Below are 19,820 nucleotides of genomic sequence, written 5' to 3'. Positions count from 1 at the left end.
TTGTTTATTATAATAGATAAGGCAACAATAGCGTACAGAGAACGGTGTTCTATGTCTGACATGAGAAACGTTTTTAAACTGACAATCAAGATGATTGAATTTATTCTTCTTCTTTGGTAAATTGTTTATGACGCATTCTAAAATATTTCACTTGATCGTTTGACCTTTAAGGCACATAATTCAGAAAGAGTATAAATAAGAAAACTGAAGAATTTCTTGTAGTTGCCCTTCTCGCGTATATATTTACATATATATATTTACATATATATATATTTATATATATATATATATTTATATATATGCGACTTTGTTCATAATTGTATAATTTATGGAAATCTGACACTGATATGAGATGCAATGGAATCGATCTGTAGAAGTATTCTTGCATACGATTTGACGTTGAAATAACTAATAATTTATCAATGCCGTTTTTTGTATACTCTCATTATTGATATAAAGTTATATCAGTATTAAGTGTAAAGTGTGTGCGCTAGGATGGAGCACGACAATTACGAACAAGGTGATAAAATGTTATGAACGCGATTAATTTTGCCTTGGTTTACTAAAAAGTCTCTCTACATTTTACTTACCTAAATTTGAACAATATCTTACTTATGTGCCTTATGTGCTTACATGCAAAAGTATCTCCGTAAGCTTACTTTTATAATATATTATGTATTACATACAGACAAATAGAAGACTTTATTTAGCATAAGGAAGGCTAAGAGAATAATTCTCGCCAATTGAGACCCGAAAATTTCACAATACACATTTTTATTGATTTATGTGAAGTGATGGACATCTCAACTTCCCTACAAGGCATATGTTTTATTTTTACTCCTATTTGTATATTTGCAAATATAATAATTATTTTTAAAAATTTGTAAATTTTCAAATACGCGTTTAACGATCAGTCAAAATACTTTTAAAGTTACATGAATATATTTAAGTTCGAACAATGGGCATAAAAATATTTTATGTTAATAACTTTTCTCCAATTTTTTCTACACTTATTGTACAGCGTATATTAAGTATGTGTGGACGCCTGTAACACCCAGAAGGGCATAAGATAGACCCGCCTTTTGTTATACCGATCGATTAAAACTCATTTTCTAAATCGATCTAAGCCCATATGTCCATCTGTCCTTCTTATGTTTGTCCATTTATTTTTTATGTTCACGCTGAAAGTGGCAATTGTTGAGATATTTTGATGAAATCTGGTACATAAGCGTATTTTGGACTAAGCACGAACGCTATTCAAAATGGTTGATATCGCTCCCCATATGACGCCCTATTTTGAAAAGTCGTTATATGAAATAAAATTGCAATTTTCAAAATTTCTCGACAAAGGTGTAAGTAATAGTGTTTCGACATTCTAAAATGATGTGAAACCTTTGGATCGGCTGTGGCAATTTCTTGAATTCCCCTTTATATAACCGCTCCTAAACTAAAGTTTTATATGGTAAAATGGTAAAAATTTCGAATACTTCATGGTAAAAATTAGCTCATAATAGTAGATTGACAAATAAATCTACTTTACCGAATTTGGCCTACATAGGTATATTATTTTTATACCACGACATATAAGGACTTTTATGAAACGTAAACCCTTATATGCCAAAAAAACCTAATAGCTAATTTTTTTATAATGAAAATTTGCGAATGATAGTAATTAAATAAAAAGTTTAAGTGGAGCTAATTTGAACCACATGAGTCTATTTTTTCCCCCACGCCATAGTTCATAGGAGCGTTTCAGCAAAACAAAATTTATGTTAAGAAATTTGGATTACATAGATCTATATCTTATACAGGTGCAATCATGAAACGCAAACTCTTTTATGGATGAAAAATGTAAGCCTTCAATATGGGGGTTTTCATAAAAATTACGGCTTTATATGAAAATAATGTGTACTTTTTGGTGTATTATTACCAAAACGAGCGAATAAGGGAGCACTGGACGAAGTGGTGCAGGGTATGTAATGGCCGACGTCGCCCCACTATAATGTTCTTACTTGTTTTTTTTTTTTTTGAGTGAAACCTAAGAGTAGAAACAAGCTATGCGGTAAAGAAATTGTTTAGTCAATAGTGTCTAGTAGTTTGCTACGCCGATTTCACTAATGCTTTATGGGTTATGTAGTTGTAATATATTTATGACTGCTTGAGAACTGAAAAGCAATTCGGTTGACATTAACTGTTCATTTATAGTCGTATTCTGTCGTGGCTGTCCGGCGAGCCTTACTAGCCAAAGGGGAAACCAATGTGTTTCATTGTACTATAGTTTTTGTAACCTTGTATAAAATTTGGTAGTCCGAAGCAATAGCAACAACGAAACTCTCCAATACGAATTTTTTCATTAAACAAATTTGTGAAGTTATGAAAATCTCAAAAAAACAAAACGTCTCTATGATGTCATTCAGGATATGAATCTTGATAGTCGAACAGCGAGAGTATGCTTGTTTTGTTATTACATTTGAAGAATGCACATATATAAATATATGCTTAAGAGTTTTTCGACACACCAATAGGCAAAAGCTTGAATCGGGAACTCTGAACACCAAAGAGGAATAATCGAAGAACCTTCCTAATCAGAATGAAAGGAGCGGTTTGTATGCGCCCGATCTAATTAAGTTAAATTCATTCGAAAATTATAGTTTTGCTTACATTGAATCGTTTCAGCGAATTCGTTTTTGTCTAAACGTTCAATCCCTTGACTAACTTTACGCCCACCTCTTTCTCCGTCCATCTAGTCCATCCGTTTAATTGTCGAGCTTCTCACGCGTAGAACTGGTACTGGTTTTACTTTAGGACGTGGAGAAACCAAAATTTCTATCTTCTCTTGACCTTACAATTTTTTTCATAATATCAAGTATATTTTTTTTTCTATTTTGATAACCGTTACTAAACGAACGAGGCATACTCACTCTGTTATAGTGTTTGCAACCTTTGTAGGGAAGGAATCTCGGAAATGCTATAAAAATATATATTTTTGATCAGCGTGAAATTCTGAATCGATCTAGTCATACCTGTTCGCCGATGTGGCGAAAGTTATTGACACTCTCTTGACACTTGGCTGCCATTTTGGCAGAAACATTCTTGCACGCAAGTTAGTATTGAAGATGGTCGCCAATTGGTCAAAAAACATTTAGCCTGGTAAACGAATGAATTCATCTCATTTATAAATTTATCAAAAAACCTGAAATTTATATGTAGATGTTTTCCGAAAACGTAAAGAATGTCAATCGTTGACTGGCAGTGGCATTATTAGACCAAAGCAATGGATTTACTTTTCATTAAATTGCATATACACACGACTATGCATCACTTTATGCATCAATGATATCCGCTTTGGTACATGTGTGTATGAGTACCAAATCAAGAAATGTCAAGACATAATGATGAAGAGAACCATTTACTCAACTGATGATTATGATTTAAACATTGAATATTTGCGAATAGGATAAACATTTAAAACTAAAAACTTATCACAAAACTACAACAAAAATATCAAAGAAAAGAAAAAAAAAGAAGAAATATTCGCCAAAAGCCAAACACGTAGAATGGCTGTGTAACGAGACGGTAACAATAATAACAAAAATGAAAAAAAAAAATAAATAAATAAGTACAACTGAGTAGGTTTCCAAATATCAAGCCAAACATTTTGACATGATCCCGAATACAATAGCAAAGTAGAAGAGTTCCATTACGTAAGAATTTAATTTACATAGAAGCTCACAAATATGTAAATATTCTTCTAAGTAGATTGTAACAACCGGTTTATTTGCATAAGGAAACTAGACAGAGAGCCATTCAGTCAATATACTTAGTACTTGTGCAGTCAAAGCCTTAGTCTCTTGACTCAAGTTGAATTTGACACATGCATCAAAGACGTCAATAAGCATAGCTATGTAGAAGTTGTGTCAATAAACTCCCTGACAATCATCTTTACAAAGGAAATAATAGCCTCTTGCTATCCGGATAGCGTACAACAGAAGTACAACAGATGAATGCCAAAGCTTTCACGGATAATGTTTGGTTAATAAAACATGAATACAGTAGCATTGAGTAACTAACGGAACACGGTATTGTTAAGGCAAACAATGTTCTGGTATTCGTGACCACAGAACCCTGGGGATATTGCATGATATACAAACAGCATTCGCCAATGACAATTGTAACTGTTGCATTCAATGCACTAACAGCAAGAACAATAAAAAACTTTAAGATTTTTGAAATGCATTAGACACGCAGTCTAACCGTTTAAAAGATTTCACAATGCATGCAAACAGGGTTTTTTTTTTTCCTTTAGTGCGTTGTTTTTTGTGCCTTTTTTCTTACGTGATTCCAATCAGAATAAATGGCAGTAATAAATTTTGAATGGTCTATGCCATACTAAATGAAAATACGTTAGCTCACACAAAGAAAAAAAAAAAAAAAAAAGAGTTAGGAAAGAGCGGACAAATTGTTGCAAAAATTGGGCCACCATGATACATATTTTACAACTGAGCAATGCCTAAGAAAGACCCTTTTGCTTGTGAAACTGTCCGGTAAAAGTGATTAGAATCTTTCGCTGGCCGTATGGTCTCTTTTCGCAGATATCCGACAATTTGAATATGCTCCTAAGGTACGTGACAAAATGGTCGCAGAAATACGTAAATCCTAAGAACAGCATCTAACTGCATACAACCTTAATTCTTCATATTTAATTCTTGTTTCTCTTCAAAATACGGAAATTGAACTCGAGTATATCGACCTGATGGATAGTCGCGCTTCTTAGTTGCCAGGATTTCCGATGGCTCTCGTAAAACAACGATAGCTCACATACAGTTTTCACTGTTGCATAATAATTTTGGAAAAATATTTTACTTAAATTTTGGAAAAACAGCTTAAGAAAGTCAATACTCAGCAAATATTGTACGCATTCGTAAGTTAAAAAAGGTGACAGCGAGATTTACAACATAAGTTCACGATAGCCGTATAAAACATAATTTAGACCAAAATAAGGTCTGAGATAATTCGGCGGCTACGAATTTCGATTTCTTCTATGTGATAAGATTTGCGAGGAGAGAAGACCGATATTGAAAAATGTACGGAAGAAATTCTTAACTATAAAGGATTAACTTTTTTTGACAAATAGCGGGCGGAATGAATCTTTTTAAAGAAATGAGCACATCGCGTATCTGCGGCAGTGCTTACCATTCTTTTCGGTCTTTAAAATTTCACCGGACGAAAGCAAGAGTACAATTTTTTATAAAGTTTTAAGTGGTCTTGTGTTCATAAGGTATATACATATAAATATGGAACTGATATTCACACAAAGTGTACAGAATGTACATATTCGAAGTTAGCCTTTCTTAAAGCCTGACCATCTGGCAACAATAAGCAGTCGCAATCCTAACACCTAGCGTAATACAAAAAACATTTTCTTACAAACACAGTCGCCGACAGTCGCCGAATTTTTTTTCTTTCCTTGAACGATACAAAAGATAATCTCTTTTACATCGTACTCTAATCACGTACGAAAAGTGACTGTATATTCAGAATACCAGGAGCAGTGGACGCAGGCCCTTTGCCATGAAAATATTGCTTTTTGTTTGGTGGGACCAGAAGAGTGTCGTCTGTTAAAAGCTGGTAAAGCCTATCGAAATGGTTAATATGAAATGCTACCAATAAAAATTGATCAATTTAACCATTTCCAAGGCTATTTTCTTACATAACACCCGTACATCCGTCCAAACATCGGAAGATTTCGCTTGTGAAAGGCTAATGATCATGCGGCTTACTCATCAAACTGCGAACATTTCGATTACTGCTTGTTTGCATCGATCGCTTGCAAAGCAACGTTTGACCTCTTACGAAATTGTACAAAAACGGCGCTACAACCGATTTGCCTCGATTTGTTTTTAGCGTCGCAGTCATAAATGTTCAGGCAATGAGGAAAAATGTATTGCTAGCGATCAGTAATAAGTCGAATAAAATATTTTTCATTGTTTTCATGCAATAAACGTACGTAATGTATACGAAAATTCGAGTTTCATATATACGTACTTTGTACCATCCTAAGCGTTCACTTGACCAATATCAATTGTGATCATCTTGAAGATCAAAGTCTTTGCAAGGACATTTCACAAATCACTTTCCACAACCTCTCTATGCATGGCAGATAATTTTTTTATGAGCTTTTACTTTTCTGAAGTAAAATGAGCAGACACGCCTGAGCATTAAGTTTCGCAGAACAGTGCAGTGCGTTTAATACAATTCTTTATTTCATATGCATATACATATCTGGTATAGAACATCTTGTTAAGGCTTATTTTCTTTTTGATTTAATTGCAGATTGCGGAGATAAATCACGAAATCGAAATCTTACAGAAGGACGTTTCATTACTCGCGTTTCCACTCTCAAGGGATTAAACAAATTCGAAAATTATTACTGTCTATTAATAAAAAAAAAGTGATGAAAACTCATACATTCATTTCATTCATTGGATTCATATTTGTTCGCACTGACATTTGGAGGGCAATTGAAACTATATCTATTTTAGATTTAACATGTTTTAGATTACTTTTATAGCGTGAAGCTTGATATCAGAAATTATATATATATGTGCATAAAGACGTGTATAAAAGCAATATGTCAATAAGGAACTTGATTTAATTCTTTTATTTTGTCAATCGATGTATTAAAAGTGATTATAAATTTCCGTTTTTTTTTTTTTTTTACCCTCTACAAGTTAATTTAAAAAAATCAGTTCACTTGTTACATATGCAGTTATTAATGTAAGACTTAATGCATTGCGTTTAAAAGGGAAAATAATGTCTTCTCTTGTCTCAGTAATGATTGCTTATTGGTTATGCTTAGATTATCACAACGGCAGGCACTTATCTTAACATCACTTCATTTATTTATTTAATGTGAAATATAAAAATATACCGTGAACAAATAAAATCAAACTTTGCATAATAATTAACTCAAACGTAGAAAAACAATTCTCGTCATTAATAAGCCGTACATAAGCACAACGAAGTAGAGAAATTTTTTCAATTAGTCTGCACATTTTCACTATTAAAAATGAATCATTGTTAATGATTTAAGTGAAATGAAACGTATGTACGAATTACATACATTCTTCACGCATACAAATCAAGTGCAGACTACATTAAAAAAAAAAAACAACAACAACAACAACAACAAAAAATAAAACAATATTAAACATAAAGCAATTGAAACCAATCAAGAAAAGTTCATCATGAAGATCAATTCCATTAAAAAAAAAAAAAAAAAAAAAACGCAGAAAAACAGAGAAGAAAGCCAAACAAGAGATTTTAGTTTTATAGCGAATTTTGAGTATTCTTCAACAAAGGTACCATTGCCAAGGCGCTGATAGGCTCGCGCTGAAAGTACGCTGGCTTCAGCTTGGAATTGACTTGTTTGGGATACTCCACAGCAGCCCGACTCATTCCTCAAGTATATACATGAAATGTAAGACTTTGAGCGGGAATCACATCATTTATTAGATGTAAATTAAACCGCCACAACTTTTGATTGACATTCCAGTTTAAAGAGAGTTTTTGTCATTTCTGTACGAACACTTTATTTAGTATTCATTTCTGTGAACACAGCCATTACGCATTCGGTACACGGTATCCGAAGATTATTTGCTTATGTTAAGGTAAGCAACATTAGTGAATGAACGGGTATTACGAGTAAGAAAGAGAAGATGGAACAAAAGTTCTTGTATTAGTGATTGTCACGATTCGGTTAATTTCAGAAAATAATAGCCGATTTTTTGATTCATATATAAGATCTTGTAAGAAAAGGTATCGTTCCATGTCTATAACGCAATGTAGCCATTTAAGCCCGACCTATATGGTGGTTATTAACGTCCTATTGAAAATACATCTCGTGTCCTTTCATAGCATTTAAGTCAAAAAACTATGTCATCGCAATGACAATGATTTGATCACAGTTCGAAAATTACGCGAAATTTCAGACGACAGTGGGTGTTCCAATGTCCTAGAGAGGACAGAGAAGACAGAGAATATGCATTCCCGTTTGTCTGCGAGAACTATATGAAAAATTTTCTAATACCTAAATCCAAAAGTACAAAAGTCTCCCCCTTCCTTTTCAAAAAAAAAAAATCACTATATGGAAAACTAAATAAATATCAGGTCTATTCAAGCATTATTAAACAAGTAAAAATACTATAGTGAGCACTAGTCTTCCCTTAAATATAGTTACAGTCGTTCACATAACTATTTTTCAGAATAAGGGAAGTTATATGGGAAGTGGTCGGCAAGTTGGTCCGATCTGAACCATTTCCTATAGTGTTCGTCCTTGGGTCAAAAGACCCAAACACGAGAAAAGCAGACATCAGACGTACAGCCAGACAATTTCAGAAGCACTTTCTGGATCGCTCAGCATAATAAAAGAAGAATCTGCTCCAAGTCTTTCTGGCTGTTGCTCACCTCCGCACACATTTAATATATACTTGTATCACCAGTGACGTAGCGTATAAAATTTAATGTTTGGCTTTTCCAACTACTTTCGTTTAGAAATAGAGGGCTTGGATTTAGGAGGCGCTTGCTCTGTCGTCTTTAGAACGTTCGTCTACAAGTTGTTAACGTTTAGAGCCATTAAATCGAAACATTCATTAACCAAAAATCCAATTGCACTAAATTCAATTACATGCCTATGTCTACTTTCTTTAAGCCATGTAAACTATTTTACCGATGCCTTAGCACTTTAAAATGAATCCTAAAAAGTCCAATCTTTATTGGAATGTAAAAGAGAGATTTTCACGTATATGAGTTTGAAGAGCTCAGTAACAAAGGTCGATAGGTCATTGCAACAAGCTTATAACATCTCACAAAACTCGATATAAAATACGTGAGATAATACGTGAGATGATTTAATATATGATTGATAAAATATAATTATCGCTGGTACACAAATCTGAGAATAAACTCAGAAAGCTCTTTCTTCACGACGTAGATCGATCTACAAATCGATATTTCGGATTGTGTTTGATATAGCTGGACTTCCATCGTTGCAATTTTGCTTATCTTACCTTTGTTCGTTACACATACGTGATAAAATCGTGCTAATATCGGGACTTTTCGCTTTTCAGGTAAGTTCGTAAAACTAAGTAAATCTTTAAACTTTTCCAGTAAGAACATAGGGGCTGGGAAAACTTCGTTTATCTCTCCCCTTATCGTACAAAGACTTTTGCTTACTTCACGAATTACCTATTTATATATAAAAAAGGTTTGTTTTGCGAAACCCCATACAGAAATTAATTAAAAACCGTTAGAGAACATAATTAAATCGTTGGTTATTCTTATGCAATATATATCCTGGCAAACGCGTTCTGCTTAATAAACTGAATCGCTTACTTGTATAAAATATTTTCGCGCAAAACTGGAGCAAACATGCGAAATTTGTATTCAAGCTGTAGTAATTTTCACGTAAGTCTTCATTTGGCTGAACGATTTATTCTTGTTCTGCTTATTTATACAAAACTTTTCGACTTTAAGTAGAAAAAAAAAAAGGAAAAGGGACAACGAAGCAGAACAAGAAGACGAAAATGATTTCCTACTCCTACTTTATTATTAAGTTAGTAAATCATTTGAAGTTTTCGAATCCAAAATTTTTGTGGCAATAGTGGAAACTAAGTCCATGACATACATATTTATATATAAATTTATATATTTATATATATATATATATATATATATCATAGATTTTTGTGTATGCTACAAATCAAGCAATAAATCTATTAAACCTTTCCTAAGATAAGAGTGAACGTAAGAACTGGTTAAGAGCCAATGCAACTAATATATGTAAAATTGCAATAAAAAAAGTATAATAAAACTAAAAAATCAAAATAATTAACACGAATACAAACATACAGTCAAGCAGCATAGAATACTTAAGATGTAGACCTTAAAGCGTCATACCATACATGTTTTAATGTAGTAGGTATATATATATGTATAGTAGTAGGTATATATATATCTATACGTGTAAGTATTTTCCCATTATTTATTGAAAGAGAAAAAACTAAAAAAAAGTAAAAATAAAATAAAAGAAGAAGAACAAGAAAAAGGAAAACATGGACTTGAAGCACAAATGCCAGTAAAAAGAGCACTTACGCCGTCCGTCACCAATTACTAGGCTAACTAAATATGTATGTATATGTGCGTGCATGGTATGTGCATATAATACATACATCAAGCTGATGAATTAGAGAAATCAATTTAATGAAACAATAAACACGCATTCATTAAGAGCACTTATGAGCGTTGGAAAATTGAAACTGAATAGTTTTTGTATAAAATGATGCCTCGGCGAAGAAATTTTTATAAAAAATACCGACATTAACATTCGCAGAGATTTATAATAGCAACAATAACAACGATTTAAAAAAAAAACAACAACAACAAGAAGTAACATAAACAGCAAATGAATGCAACTTGAGTGCGGTTAGTATTTAAGAATCATCCAATAAATGATTGACTGACTGAATGTGTAAATGAATAAAAATTTATAACTTGTCGACCATTTCATGGCATTTTTATTAAGCATCAATTATCACTTGACAGCAATAATTGTATTGCGGCCAACGCTCATCATTATTGTAGGCGAATACAAGAACCAACAATTGATGCTTAACAATTTTATAGTCTCTAGACAAACGTCTCGATACCCAATTAAAAATGCGAATCTTTCTGCTCATGCAATGCAAATCAAATATAATTTCTTTTCCGTCATAAAAACAAAAAGGAGTTGAAATTACTATTTTTTTCTTTTTTCTCTTCTTAATTAGTGTTAGTTAATGTTAATCCGTACGCATGCTTATGTACAGACTTATAAAAACGTTTACTTCTAAACGTATGAAATGAGATGGCAGGCAGGGATTGAATGAATCATTCTCTCAAATACTTATTCGAGGATATGTCAATTATTTGTAATTTATTCATACCTTTTTAAGATATCTGTTTTTATACTATTCAGAAGGTGAATCCGCATCCGTGCATATAATGTTGCCACATTTTTAATAAAATTTACTGTTAATAGTAGTATGTTGCAAATTTCACGTGAACTTTGACAAGTTCATGGGACCGTTTAAGAAAGTTTCATAGCAATACGTTTAATTAAGACTGTATGCAGCATAAATGAAATGAATGTTTGTGCGATCATAGAAGCCCATAGACACCGATCATACAAGAAGTAAAACAAAAATCACTCTATCGACTTCAAATTCGACAGAAGCATTGAAAGTTCTCGCATGCAGGTATTATACTAAAACGATTGAAAAACACGCCCACAGCGCCTCGTAAACTGAGAACACCTTTATTTTTCGAAAGAAATAAAAAATTGATTTTTTCCTCTTTACACGTAAACTGTAGCATAAATATATAGAAAATTTTGAATGTCACTACATCTACCCAATGTTATAGTGTATAGAAAAAAGGGCGCAGAAACAAGCTTCAAAAACTCCATAAAGTATGTAAATTTCAGTTGCACATGTCCGCCTGTTCGTCTGTCCGTCTGTCTCTCTGTCTGCGCATATGTATAGTATTTGTGGTAAACATTCTCGCGCAAGAGAAAATGAATATTTATCGTCCAAAAATTTGCAAAAGAATGTGGCTTAAACTTTTTCAAAGTCACGCCTATAACTCCCACACGCCTATGCGATGAAAACATTTACTTTGGAAAAAGAAAAAACGAGCCACGCTCACTCCATACTATCGAGCATGAAAATTTAGTTCTTCGACTTATTTTGTCTTTTTTTTTAGGATAACGGTTATGGGTATAAAAGATTCGGTCACCACCGAATATAAATTTCTCAGTTATTTACTTTCGCTAGGAATTGTTTGGAAAATTTCGCAATTGTGAAAAAAAAAAAGTTTTCTGCCGCTTATTTCGTATTCATCGAAATTTTGAAAAGGTCCGTTTAGAAAGGTGAAATCGAATCGAGAAAAGCTCTCAAGGTCATTTGGGAAATGGATTTTAATATCTCTTTCTAAAAGACGAAGAAATTTTAATATAAACTTATGCGACCCAAGAGATAGCATAGCAAGTCGTTTATGTTCTATGTAAAAATTTGTATTACCTTTCGATCTTAGCATATGTTACGTATTGTTGAATCTTTGAGGTGTGGCTGTAAGTGTCGCAATTATGGGTATAAAAGTTTTCACTCTCGCTTTATGTAAGTAAAAGCGTTGTTGGCCTTATCGAACTTTTCCCGTCTTGCTATATATTCCCTATTAAAAATTACGTTTCTTCCTTAAGTCTTTTGTTTTTTATATAAATAAAATCGTTAATATATATATTTTATATATCAATACATTTAGTTTTATTCCCCGTCTCCTTTTTACATATAAAAAAGAAGAGATTTAATAATAATTACACTCAAATATTTACCTAGAAACATACACGTGCATTGTATTAAGTTGCAAATCATAAACCAACGTTGAAAAAATGTTATATTTTACTCGCATTTAAAGAAACTCCTTTAATGCATTCTTTGTAGAAAAAGGAAAGGGACAGAAAAGAAAAAAAAAATATATATATGAATAAAGGAAAATAAACTAAAACGAGTTTTCGAGTTGAAAACATTTATTTATATGTCTGTGTATGTATTGTATTGGCACAAACACAAGTAATTGAAGATCTACGGTACGAAATAGTTTTCGGGAGTCCAGTTTCTTCTTTTTTTTTTTTTTGTTTTTTGTGGGAAGGCAGCACGCAGTAAACAGGCAGTATTAATAAAGACAGCATTCAACAGGGAGTCAGTTTGTGCACTGTTATAATAGTCGTTGGGTTAGTTTCACATGCTAAGTAAGGCGTAAGAGAGTAATACGCTTGCTTCTCTCTCTTATTCGATTGTAAGAAAAAATTCCATTATTTGTAAATAGAATGAATAGAGAGCAAACCAATTGAGCAAATTGAATATAATAAAATATTTAGAAGAAAATATTTTTCTAAAAATAGTTAAAAGTAACCACGGGATGTACGGCTGTTCGACCGATTACTGTTGGGACTTTTGCAAATAAGAAAAATTTCTCATAAATAAAATTCAGGCTTAGGATTTGAATTCGCGTAAACCACCGGTCTGACAGTTGATAAAGTTCTAAAAATCATAAATATTGGGAGAGAAATCTAAAGCGTAACTTTGTAGAGCCTACATACACCCACACACGTTCTTTTATTTGTAGCCTTTCGCGGCTTAAAAGTAATAAATTTCGATTTTATAGAAAATCCTGAAATCTATGCAATAGAAGAGAAACTTTCAAAATGTGTAGTAAATTATGAGCAAACATCTAAGCAATACGTTATTCAGCTCAGTTATATATGGGAAGTGGTCCGATTAAAAGTGTACTGATTAAAATCATTTTCGTTTGTCCTTGAGCCAAAACGCATTGGTCTACTAAATTTCATAAAAATATCTCTTCAAAGTTGCAACCTGTAGATTAAAAACAAGTATATCAGGCAGACAGCCGGACGGGCAAGATTGGATCGATTCTGAGTCGATGGCTATCATAAAAGGCGGATCTATCTCAAGTCCTTCAAGACCATATTAAGGTGCCTCGGACAATCGCTTTACAATGGCTTTTAACTTAGAATTGCCTTTCAGATCAATCGGTATAATGAAAGCTGGGGCTATCTCAAGCCCTTCTTAATGTTCTATACGTCCGCACAAATTTAAGACACCCTCGTACCACAAATGGAGTAAGCTACTCGCGACCGAGACTCTTGATCGGTGCTCGACACGCCTATAATTAATGAAAACCTTCTAGTTGTGAAGTAAACTCGAACTTGAATGCTTACAGGAATTTACTCGACATCTTATTTATCTTTCGCTTCCTTTCTTATACACGTTTTGCATTCTGCACTTATCTCTCTGCACTTGTGGTTAAACAAACATTTTACGGATTATCTACCATTCAGTCGACGGGAAATGATATCAAAATACATTTGTTTATATCCTATTAGCAAACTGAATTTCCAAGATACGAAATTAAGGGAGAATAGGGGAGAATAGAATGTAAAAGGAGTGTACGCTTATGCTTCTCTTCTCTTTTCATCCTTTTCTTCGTAAATCTCAGGTAAGGAAGATTTTCGAATTCTTTTCTTTACAATTGTAGTGGATTTAAAACAAGTTTCTTTATTCTAGTGTTTCTCAAAACCTTTTCTCCCCGTCTCTGTTTCGTTTCTTGTCTTTTTACGTCAATTCTTTTTATTTCTTTCTTTTTTTATTTTTCTGCTGTTGTGTTATGAGAATGGGATTAAGGCACTTAAAGAGTAATATTTTTTAGTTTTAATTAATAGTAAAATATTTTATTATTTAAAAATAAATTAAAACTTTATAGTCGAACAAGGTCGACTTTTTAATTGCTCTACTCGACTATTATTGTCGAAATGAAGTACGAAAGGTAACGTCATAAGAGATAACACGAAAAATAATTCAATATGATGCATATTTAGACCAATAAACTCATAAGTCAAGCCGATGGCACTGAACCAACTTTCATTGTTAATTATTTCAAAATTTGATCCTTTTTATTACGAAAAGTATTATTTCTTGCAAGAACGTCTATGATTTATGGAAAAAGTGTGAAGAAATGATTTCATTCTACTCAAATTTTCATTTGCTACACCGAAAATATCAATGGGCAATGGAAAAGTTTTTGATAAAGATTTAAATAACGCATTATATGTGGGAAGATCGTAAAATTAGTCAGGGTTATGGCTTGAATCGAAGCATGATGACGTTTGCAAAATTTACGAACTGTTCTTTGAGCACAAATGGATACTCATTGCACAAACTTGGTATACCGTGTGCAATAAGTGCCCTAACAGCCGTACAGATAATAATATTTGTTAGGCGATTCTAATACTAATGGGTTTTTATATCCTACATGTCGTCTGGTGCAAGCCTTGCGCCGATATACGCGCTACCTAGAAGGACTTGAAATAGATCTTACTTTTATTATACCGGCCAATTTAGTAAGTGCTTCTAAGATTGTCTATCCGTCTGTCTTGGATACTTCCCTCCTACGTAGAGTTTGTAAGTTTTCGGATATTTCATTAAAGTTTGGTACACTGATGTGTTTTAGCGCAAGCGTGGCCGCTATTGAAAATGGTTCGTATTAGAGCACTAGAGCACTTCCGACTACTTCTCATATAACATATTATTTTAAAATCTCGTTATATGCCCAACTGTACTAAACGAAGTGATGTAGGATATTTAATGGTGGGTCGTGGTCGGCTATTATGTTTTCACTTATTTTTAAATATTTTTATAATTAACGTCAATAAATGCTTTTATGTTATTCGGTCAATTAGTCAGTCAGTTAGTCAGCTCTATTAGACATACTTAACTCAACAAGTTTTATGTTGACATACGCGAGTTATTGTTTTTATTTATTATTGACTACTCAATGATGTCTCTCTCAATACTTTATATTAAGCAATTAATTTATTATAATAAAAATAATTGTAATTATTTATCCAAGTAGGAGCACAGTTTGACGCACACACGGTAAACAATAAATTCAATATCTATCAATACTTATTTCGTGAATGTGAACGAATAGTGACTAAAAGCGTATTAAATCAACGGATTGTTGCATGAAGAGGATTTCACATTGGTTCGCTTCTCTACTGATGCCTGGCAATTAATTCATCTTAATTATTAAGTCATTATATATAACAAATAGCACGTAGAGACTGATGGGACTTGATCATAACATGGCCACGACGGGCTTGCAATCACACAGTCAGAACGCAACCCCGTATCTCGTTCAGGAAGAAGAACCATTGGACTCAAAATTTAGGCCAGAGATTCGTTGAGGAATTGTGTATTGTGTATTATAGAACAATAAGCGCAAATGAGACATTTTCTTAATAATTTAATGACGACGACGTAAAAGAAAGTATCATTCGACATTTGGGCTCTGAGTGAAGTAATAGAAGTACAATAGAATTTCACACTGCTGATGGGTATTTAAAGATTCGACTAAATCATTTTGAAATAGTTTGCAACTATTGATAACATATACGATTTTGTAGATCTAACATACGCTATCTCGAACCGCCACTCTATCTATTATTAGTATGAAACATATTCTCTCTAATAATATGTTATGCTAACTTGAAAATATTATGTTAGATTGAAAGTAAGAATTTATTTATTGATTAATGTTATCAGACAGTTGGGTATTGTTATTACAGATCGCATACGAATATGGATTAACGGCTTCTAGTTTATATACTTGAAAATTGATTATTAATTTGAAACCAAAATATTGGATTTCGAGAATAATGGTTCAAACCATCGTTTGTTATCCGTTCTGGTTGTCTCACTCGCTGTCGGCTTTATACAGTGTGGATCTCTCGACCTGTCAATTTATATACCTGTTCGTCACGGTTGACTGTTTCTTTGCTCGCTTGTCTACCTCCATATTCACGTGTCACCTGGCTAACAATCTATCTACCAATTCGCTTGCCCGTTCCCGTATCTTTTTGCCTCTTTTCTTGCCTGCTTGCCTGCCTGTTGAAACCATTATTACAACATCAAGTCTCTCTATAAAAACGGTGAACTTCGTTTCCTATGTCTTTCATTAACACTCGTTAGATTATGCAGGAAAGGAAATTGAATTCAATCTTCGAATCAAAATTTCTTTCTTTTCTCTACATTACGATCTCTAACATTTCTTTAAGGCCTTACACAAGTTCCAATATTTTTTCTTAACGCTAGAACTGCTATGTGGGCAAATCTGAAATTTTTCAACTTTAAGTTTTAAAAAATAAAAAAGTGTTATAAGGCATTTAGAATTCACAAAAATTCTTGGTGACTTTGTGGTGGTTTGTATGTGAAAAGAGTCTTCAATGTAGCTATCAAGTTAGAATTTGAAATTTTTTCATTAATTGTGTACATAAATGACCTCCGAAAGTACAAAAAGGGATGGTATCAAAAGTTAGCCCACATATGAGAATGAGACATATACAGTAACTCAATAATTTCTGCGTACGCGTATTAATAAATCGAGTGGAAATATTTTTAGATCAACCATTAAGATGAAAATGTTAAAAAGTTGACGATGTTTTTTCAAGATTGCCTACATTTTCTTCCTATTAGAGGTGTGCGTGTGGGCTGATCACACTCATTTTTCTACGTTGGATTCTGAATAGAACAAAGAACGTTTGCCACGATTCCATAAATCTCACGGATCCAATTAACCCATTTTGATAGAAGCAACCACATATTATTGGTATTTCGAAAACCAGAAGAGGTAGATACAAAATTCTTTACTCACATTTAAAGGTATCTTCGCGTAAATGATGGAGTGATGAAATCCCTAAAGTATGCTGGGACATCAGAAATGTAAGTTCGCGGCTTCATTCATACATTTTTAAAAGATTTATGTAACGTTTTTTTTTCACATATGTATATATGCTGTGTTGTCGTCGATTTTGCAAAAAATAATTCCAGAAATTATATCACATTTTAATTGAAACTCTTTCAAGAATGCACGGTCTTTATTTTGTTATTGGTCCATAGACGATATTATACGAGATATAGTTAATGATAATTTGCTATTAAAAATGTATTTAACATTTTGAAATTAATTACCGATTAAAGAAATTAATAAAAACGTTGCACAATAGTTGGACGCAAGCTCGAATTGTTAGTTACGACCATATAAATGAAACGAATTATATTATGTACAAGCTCAAAAAGGATGGATTGACGAACAAGTTCGTTCAATTGCTACCATCGTTAAATGCTTAAAATCTCATTTTGCTGACAGTGTAATCAAATACTGCAATGTTATAAATGATAATAGGGATAACGTTGTTTACATCAGAATGCTATTTGGAGGAGTATGAAGTCACATGACCGCACAGACGCCATGAATTTACAGATTTAGAAAAGTTTATAATATTTAAAGTACTTACGTACGTAACAATACATCATAGAATTTTCAATGGTTCTCGTTAAACAAACAAATTCATAACTAAATTCTATATAATTATAATGAAGCAAATGTCGTTTTTGCTTAACTCTAAGTTTTCATATGTTTTGCAGAATAAATTGGCTGCGCCAAATATGCATGCATAGATGTATATTATAATTGTACAAGCATTATATACTGTTGTTGTTATTGTTGTTGTCATATTTCTTGCATTCTTACATTCTTCAGAAAAACGCATACAAAACACTTGTGGATCTTAAGTGCATTTACAATATAAACACATAAGTGTACGTCTGTATGAATGTTGATATGATTGTAAATCGTGTGTGCATAAATAACAAGGAAATTTAATAACAATTTAGTAAAACGAACTCATACAGGTTTGAAGTTAAATGTTGTAAAACGAGACCACAAAGAAAAAAGAACAACTATTAGGAAGAAATAAACGAAAAACAAACTACACGAGACTAAATAAGTAAACACAAAAAATTGCACAAACCAGTTCAAAAAGTAAATGAACTTTTGTTCAATAGCGACTCTCTTAAGCTTTAACGCTCTCTGCATCTTTTCTATGTTTACGTCCAACATGTATGCGTTTGATTTAAGTTTGATGCCCCGGTTGTAAATTAAAAAAGCAAAGTTTAAATGCTAACGGAGTTTAGAGTCCACAAGTAATGCAACTCATTTTACTCTTAAGAAAGTCAAAATGTCTTTCATAGGAATATACAGGAAAGCAAATTCAAAAAGTTTTAAATAACAAAATAAAATACATGCAACACATACAACACATGCATGTATTAGAATATTATAAAAAAAAATTATAATAATAATACAATAAAAAAAAGAATGCATAAGATACATAAATAAATGACTTTGTATTTTCTTAATTTTCAATTTTTAATGTTTAAAGCTAATGATAACATATTAGTTTCAATCTGCATTTCACATTTTTATGTATGATGTTAATGCGATAATATAATTTTGTTTTATTTATATAGCGGAGATTCATTCTCGGTTTTAAAAATATCCTCCAATTCTTATCAATATTTCAAGATTCCGCTTCATATATTCCACACATTTGGAGAGGATATACGATTACTTTGTTTGGGGATATTATTGTCTATAACTTCCATAGATTTCCGTTGCCACATATTGCATATTAAGCAAAACGATTGACTTACACACTCCCCACTCTTTCACCTAATAAACCCACTAAGCCCTAAAAAATATTTAAAATAGCTATGGATTTTCCATGAACTTATAGTTGCGCATCATCTTTCCGGCATATATCCAAAAAATTCAAAAGACTCCTTTAAGCTTTTTAGCTAATTAGTTTTCAAAAAAAAAAGAACCGCTTAATATATTAGTTTTGATTTACCAAATGGATCAAACAGATGAAATAATACTATTACATAAAAATGATATAAATCGAAAATCAATGTAATGAATCCCTTCTTATTTTTTAATCATTTTTTTAGCAATAATAGATAATGAAAATGAATTAAAAAATAAATAGAATTTGATGCTGATGCCCTTCCTTCTGACAGTTGCAAACATTAGCAAAAATTTAATATATCCGTCATCTCTAGCTAATGAAGCTAACATGTTCGTGTTCGTGCTCCTACAGTCTCTGAGTCCAGGTTCCATGTTCATTGTTCTCATTTGTTCTCAATTTTCTTTTTCCGATTTTCATTTGCCTTTTTGAGAGTAAAATTTACTTTGCCGTAGATTCTTACGGATGCCCTTTTTGACTTTTCTGAGAGTAAAATTCTACTTTTTGAGAATAAAATTTACTTTGTTGTGCATTTTTATGAATGTTTTTCTCTTGACTTTTC

Source organism: Glossina fuscipes, unplaced genomic scaffold (assembly GCF_014805625.2).
Source record: "Glossina fuscipes isolate IAEA_lab_2018 unplaced genomic scaffold, Yale_Gfus_2 59, whole genome shotgun sequence".
Taxonomy (NCBI): Eukaryota; Metazoa; Arthropoda; class Insecta; order Diptera; family Glossinidae; genus Glossina; species Glossina fuscipes.
Note: the sequence above shows the minus strand (reverse complement) of the source record.